Raw genomic sequence first — 6,394 nt, forward strand, 5'->3', positions numbered from 1 at the left:
ACAATGCGGGGAGAGGGAGGACGGGAGCGCGGAAGGGGCGCGCACCGGGGTGGGAGAGCAGGGCAGCACGCGGACCTGGGCGCGAGGACTGGGCATAAGCGTGACGGCGTCGTGGGAGCCAGTGGGGGAGGACTTGGGAGAGCCGAAGGTCGCGAGGGTCGTGTGAAGGTGCAAAGGTGTGCGTGCGTGTGCGCGCAGGCGTAGCCTGGGCTAGTGGGGCTCCCTAGAGGATGCTGCACGGGAGACGCGGGGAAGATGCGCAGGAGATGCACTGGAGTGTGCGCGGAAGATGCACGAGAGATGCGTGGGAGAGGCGCGGGAGATGCACTGGGGAATGTATAGAAGACACACGGGAGATGGCGCGGAAGATGCACGGGGGTTGTGCAGAAGACGCTCGGGAAACCCACAGGGGGTGCGTGGGAGATGCTTGGGAGATGCGCGAGAGGGCGATGCTCGGAAGCGCGCGAAGGTGCGGGGTGCTGGCGTGTACTGAGTGTGAGCTTTGGGGGAGAGGAATGTGATGCGAAGGTGAATGTGGGCAGGGAAAGACTGAGAGGCTGGGCAGCAGAGGGTGACTGAGCAGGCGTGGACTTCTTTGGGCAGGGTGTAGAATAGGGTCAGCTCCCTCCCTCCGGTCCTGACCATAATACGCCAAGTTTCAGTGTTCTTTCCCTGGGAGGGACCCCCAGAAAGCTAACCGGACTGGAAGGAAGTCTTAATTCTAGGCCCTGGGGCATCCTTCCAGGTACGGCATCCAGACTCTGTACCCCTCTCTCCACTGTCCAGTCAAGTCTGTCTGTGTGACTCTGCTTTTCAGGTTCTGTTCCCCATCTTGGGGTGGGGATGGGGGGCTGACTCATCCCTCCAAACTTTGGTCCTTTTTTCCCTCTTGGGTGTGGGTTCCCCTGAACCCATCCCTGTGGCCACCTGAAGGCTTGGAGCAGGCTTATGACTCATAGAGACAAGAAGAGGAAGAAAGTGGGGTGTGGGGCCTCTACCTCTCACATTACTCAGGGACAGCAGGTAAACTGGGTCAACATATGCCCATTCTGAAAAGCTCTGCTTCTTTTTCTCCATCACTTCTAAACTGTTGTGTATCCAGGTCAACCAAGGGTCATCATCACACGACACACTTCCTGTCCACTGCCTAGCTCCCAGTATCCTCTCTGTCCTCAGTCCCAAATTCATCGGCTCCTATATCACCAGGACCATATCTCCCAGCATCCTCTGACCTCAGGACCAAAACTCCTAGCATCGTGTTTCAAGGACCATGGCTCCCAGAATCCTCTCTGTCCTCCGGACCTCCTCTACCGTGGCTCCATACCCACAGCTGTGAGGGCCTTCATTACTTCCCCATTCTCAGTTCACGGCTTAGATTAAGGGTTGGAGTAATGAAGCTGCTCATCTCTGTGACTCGGGCGAGGTGAGAGATTGTTTCGGGGAGACTCGTCCAGGGTCTATTAGCTGGTTTTCTTGCCAGTAACTTGGTGACAGAGAGTGGATCAGTTCCGAAGGAAGGTTTGTTTTGGCAAGCACTCGGGTGCTGCATCTGCCGATGGCCTTTTTGTTGAGAGTCCTCAGGGTGTCACATGGCAGGAGACGGAAAGCACACGTGTGCCTCCTGGTCTCTCTGCTCACCCAGCTGCCAGTGTTCAATCATGAGGGATCCACCCTGATGACTTCATTGATGCACAGCAGCCCCAGAGGCCCCACCTCTGAGCAGCATAGTTGGATTACGTCTCCATCCTTTTAATGGCTTACAAGGGGATTAATGTGTGTGTGTGTGTGTGTGTGTGTGTGTGTGTGTGTGTTATGTGTTTCTTTCTCTGTGTATGTGTGTTTCTGTGTGAATGTGTGTGTGTATGCATTCTTGTGTGTGTTTCTGTGTTTGCATCTTTCTGGGCATGTATGTCTGTGGGCTAATGAGTGAATGTGTGTGTGTGCCTGTGTGTGCACATGTGTGTGTTTCTGTGTGAATGTGTATTTCTGTGTGTGCGCCTACGTATGACTGCTGGAGGATGACCCTGGGTGTTAGTTATCCTCACGTGTATCTGAAGGGACTCTGGCCAGCGTGACTCTGGCAGGCTTTGACCTTCTCTCCCATGCCCTCTGCTTAGCCACCAGGATCTACTTTATGTGGACACTTCCTCCTTCTGAGACTGACCACCAAGTTCCAGCAATCAAAAGCCCCCTTTGGCTCACCCAGTGAACATGCCCAATTAAAATTAAACACCTCATCCTAACATGGGGTTCCCCTGCACCCTTAAAAACTGCCATTTGCTTATGGGCCACGTCTGTTTCCTCTCTATCCAGAGGCAGGCCTGTGTCCCACTCCAGGAGAAACCCTCCTCTCTCTCCCTTGTTCCCTTCCCCTTCTCCCTCCTCCTCTATCTCCTGTCTGTTGTCTCCTTATTCCCTGCCCTCTGTCCCTCTGGGGCAAATAAACCTCCTTTGTGCTGGGAACTTGATCTTGGGGTGTCCTGAGCCAATACTTTTCCTGACAGCGCCCACTGTTCTGCCCTTTGAGACACATTTTTTCACTTACCTGATACTCACCAACTAGGCTTGACTGCCTGGTCAACAAGCCCCAGGGTTCCTCCTGTCTGTGTCTCCCAGATCCTGGGATTCCAAGCACATGCTTGCAGGTCTGATTACTTTTTCCATGGGTCCTGGGAATCGAACATGGGTCCTCATGTTTGCACGCTGAGCGCTACACTGACTGATCTATCTCCCTAGTGCAGGATGGACTTTTCAACACAGAACTTGTTGGCACCCATTCAAGCTAGACCCATACCACTACAGGGGGAGTAACTCATAGTTACTCATAGTGACCTTTTCCTACACTAGCAGGTGGGCTCCCACTCATCTGTCTCTGAGGTCTTCTTTCCCAGCTTGGGGTGCCTGGAGAGAGACTGGCTCTCATTTGGCAGTTCTGCATCTTCAGAGGGAGGGCAGGTCACTAGGAGCTAGGGGTGCTATCCCTTCAATGCAGTCTCTTCCTAGGGTTTTGGTGCAAATGACACAGAAACCTAATTCAACCAGTTCAGCTGGTGAAGAGTTCCAGTGGGCTGTGGACAAGGCTCAGTGGGGAGAGTGTGTACCCCCAAGAAGCCCTAGTGTGATCCCCAGCACCACAGAAACCAGGCATGGTGGCACACGCCTATAACCTCAGTGCTCAGGAATTCAAGGTCAGCTTCTATTACATAGTTTAGGGCCAGCATGGCCTCCATGCACCCCACTCCACCCATTTCAGTGAGGCCAAGGGGATCTCTCCCTTGAGTTTCCTTCAGTAGGCTTCTTTGTTCAACAATCCTTTTCTTCCCCATGCCTGGCCTCACTAGTAATTCTAACCCTAGGGCTGTCTGCCAGCCATCTCTCAAGATGAGGGGAATCATCCGTTCTCAGGATAGACAAATGGCCAGGTCATGCCAAAGTGACAGGGCAATTGTGGTCATGTGCACTTCTCTCTGTGTCTCTCTGTCTCTCTGTCTCTTTCTCTTGTTCTCTCGTGGTATGTGTGTGTATGCATGCATGCATGTGTGTATATTCTGGTACATGGAAGCCAGAGGACATCCAGTCCCTTGGAGCTGGAGTTACAGGTATTTATTCCATGTCTGGCTTGTTACATACATGCTAGGATCTCAACTCTGGTCAGCATTGCACAGCAAGAACTCTTAACCCTCTCCTCCTCCTCTTCCTCCTCTTCCTTCCCTCCCCCCCCTCTTCCTCCCCCTCTTCCTTCCCCTCCTCCTCCTCCTCCTCCTCCTCCTCCCTCCTCCTCCTCCTCCTCCTCCTCCTCCTCCTCCTCCTCCTCCTCCCTGTCTCAACACACAAAGGATCTCTCACTTTTTAGCCTCAAATTCCAGATCCCGCCTCCATCTCTTGGGTCCTGTGATTTGTATCTTGTTCTCCAAGATTAGTGCCACTCCCTTGTCCCTAAACCAGTAACTATTCCTGTGGGGGTTTGAATGAGCCTACGACTCCCTTAGGCTCATATGTTTCTGTTTTTTTTCTTTTTTCTTTTTTTTCGGAGCTGGGGACCGAACCCAGGGCCTTGCGCTTGCTAGGCAAACACTCTACCACTGAGCTAAATCCCCAACCCCGGCTCATATGTTTGAATACTGGGTCTCTAGTTGATGGAACTGTTTAAGAAGGATTAGGGGGTGTGGCCTTCTCGGAGGAGGCGTGTCCCTAGAGGTAGGCTTCCAGGGTTCAAAAGGCTGACATCATTCCCATTTATCTCTCTCTGCCTCAGGCTTGCAGACAAACATGTGTTTATCTGTTCCTGTGCAGCTGTTCCTGTCACCATGTCCCAATTAAAAACTTTCTTTTATATGTTGTTTTGGTCATCGTGCTTGTCACATAATAAGACAGTGGCTAAGGGGGCAGGACTATGCTAATTCAATCAGAGAGGACCACAGGTCCTGACTCAGGTTACAGTGGAAAACAGCTTTCTTAATCAGAAGTGGATGCCAGAAAGGCGGTTGCTGGCCCCACTCTCTGGGGATGGAAACGGCCAGCCATGTACCGTGAACTGCTTACATGGCGGATGCCATGGGATGGCATTGATTTTGCTACTTGGTTTTTCCAGTTCCACTGCCACCCGGACCTCTTCAATTACCAGATGATACAAAAATGCAGGAAACAATTCAGACTAAGGGAAGGCCAAGCAGGGTTCATCTAACAAATGTTGTAGGTTTTCTGTGTCTTTCCAAAGAAGTCACCTGAGTAAATGACCCCTTTTCTATTGCCTCTGAACATGGGTGTGGTGCCTGGAATGGAGGCCCCATCTTGAGATCATGAAATAGACAAACGTGCACCATTTTGGACACTGAATTAATCAACTCAGGAATTCCCTAGCTCCACAACTGCTTTTTACATGAGAAAAATCAATTTCCTTTTTTCTTTCAACCATCTTGAGTTGGGTGCAGTCTTGGCCACATGATTCATACAGATTATGTGGAAACAGTCTTGCTTGCCAACGAGAACATTCTAAGTGGTGGGAACTTTCTTGGCTTTTTCTCCAGTTACTCCTCCTTACTTGTGGCAGGATCCCTCCCACGGGGTCTGTTTCCTGGCTCCCCATTGAGTGGGCTGTAGATCGTGAGAACTGCAGGATAGGGTGATCTTCCCTGGCCCCAAGCAGAGGGGAGCCGTGGGCAGAACTGGTGGATCCTTTAGCTAAACTGTGAGAACCTGGAAAAAGGAATTCAAGTGGTTTTGGTCTTTAGCTCTACAGGAGGTGTTTCTGCCTACTATGTGGGAAGTCAGAAGTAGGGGGAGGCTGAGCTCCAGGCCAGTGAGCAGTGGGAATCGCTGTCTCAAAACCAAGGTGGATGCTGCCTGAAGCATGACAACCAAGGTTGACCTCTTGCCCACACACGCATGCAGGTACACTTGCGTGGGCAGGCACAAGTGCGCATGTGCGAGAGGGTAAGGAGGGACAGAATCTGCAGGAGGGAACCTTTTCAGTACACAGGTTCTTTCTTGTCCCCGGCGAACCCCAGGAGACCCAGGACTTTGCTTAGATTCTAACTTCCAATAACAGTTTCTGCTTAAGTCAGCACAAAGCGATTTTTATCTCTTGCAGCCAAAGATCCTGGAAGATCAACTCAGGAGCCTGCGACACTGAGGCTGAATACAGACCGTAGAATAGGACCTTATGAGAAACCTGATCCTAGCTTTTACAGTGCCGGAAGACACTGTGGGGTGGCCTTTTCTACCCTCTGAGCCCTACTGCAAGGCATCATGGGAAAGGAAGCTTTAGCCTCTGGGTCTTTTGCATTTCAACCAGGAAGCACCTCATACAGCGTCATCAGGTCTCTCTGCTGCAGGGCATGATGGAAAATATGGCCTTGTCCCCCCCCCCCCTTTGAAAGCATCAGCAATGATACAGTCTGGGGACTGGGGAGATGGCTTTGTTGGTACAGTACATGGCTACGTGGCCCCAGAAATATGAGAACCTGAGTTCAGACTCCCAGTATCCATTTAAGGAAAAAAAAAAAAAAAAAAAAAAAGCCAGACTCGGCGCATTTATGGTTACAGTGCTTACGAGACAGGAGGATCTCTGGAGAGCATGCTTCGACCAGCATAATCAAACTGGTGGGCTCTGGGTTCAGTAAGAGACGACGCTGTCTCAAAACAGGCGAAAAGAAAGCCAGGCACGGTGGTGCACACCTTTAATCAAAGCACTGAGGAGGTAGAGGTAGGTGGGTCTCGGTAAGTTTTAGGCTAGCCTGGTCTATAGAGTGAATTCCAGGGCAGCCAGGGCTACATGGTGAGATCCTGTCTCAAAACAAAATCAAACGGAAAAGAAACAAAATCAAACGGAAAAGAATTCCCTACTGCTTTTATCTTCCCAAGCTAAATGCAACAAAGGGGAGACCCAGCCTTG

This window comes from Rattus rattus, chromosome 2 (assembly GCF_011064425.1).
Source record: "Rattus rattus isolate New Zealand chromosome 2, Rrattus_CSIRO_v1, whole genome shotgun sequence".
Classification (NCBI taxonomy): Eukaryota; Metazoa; Chordata; class Mammalia; order Rodentia; family Muridae; genus Rattus; species Rattus rattus.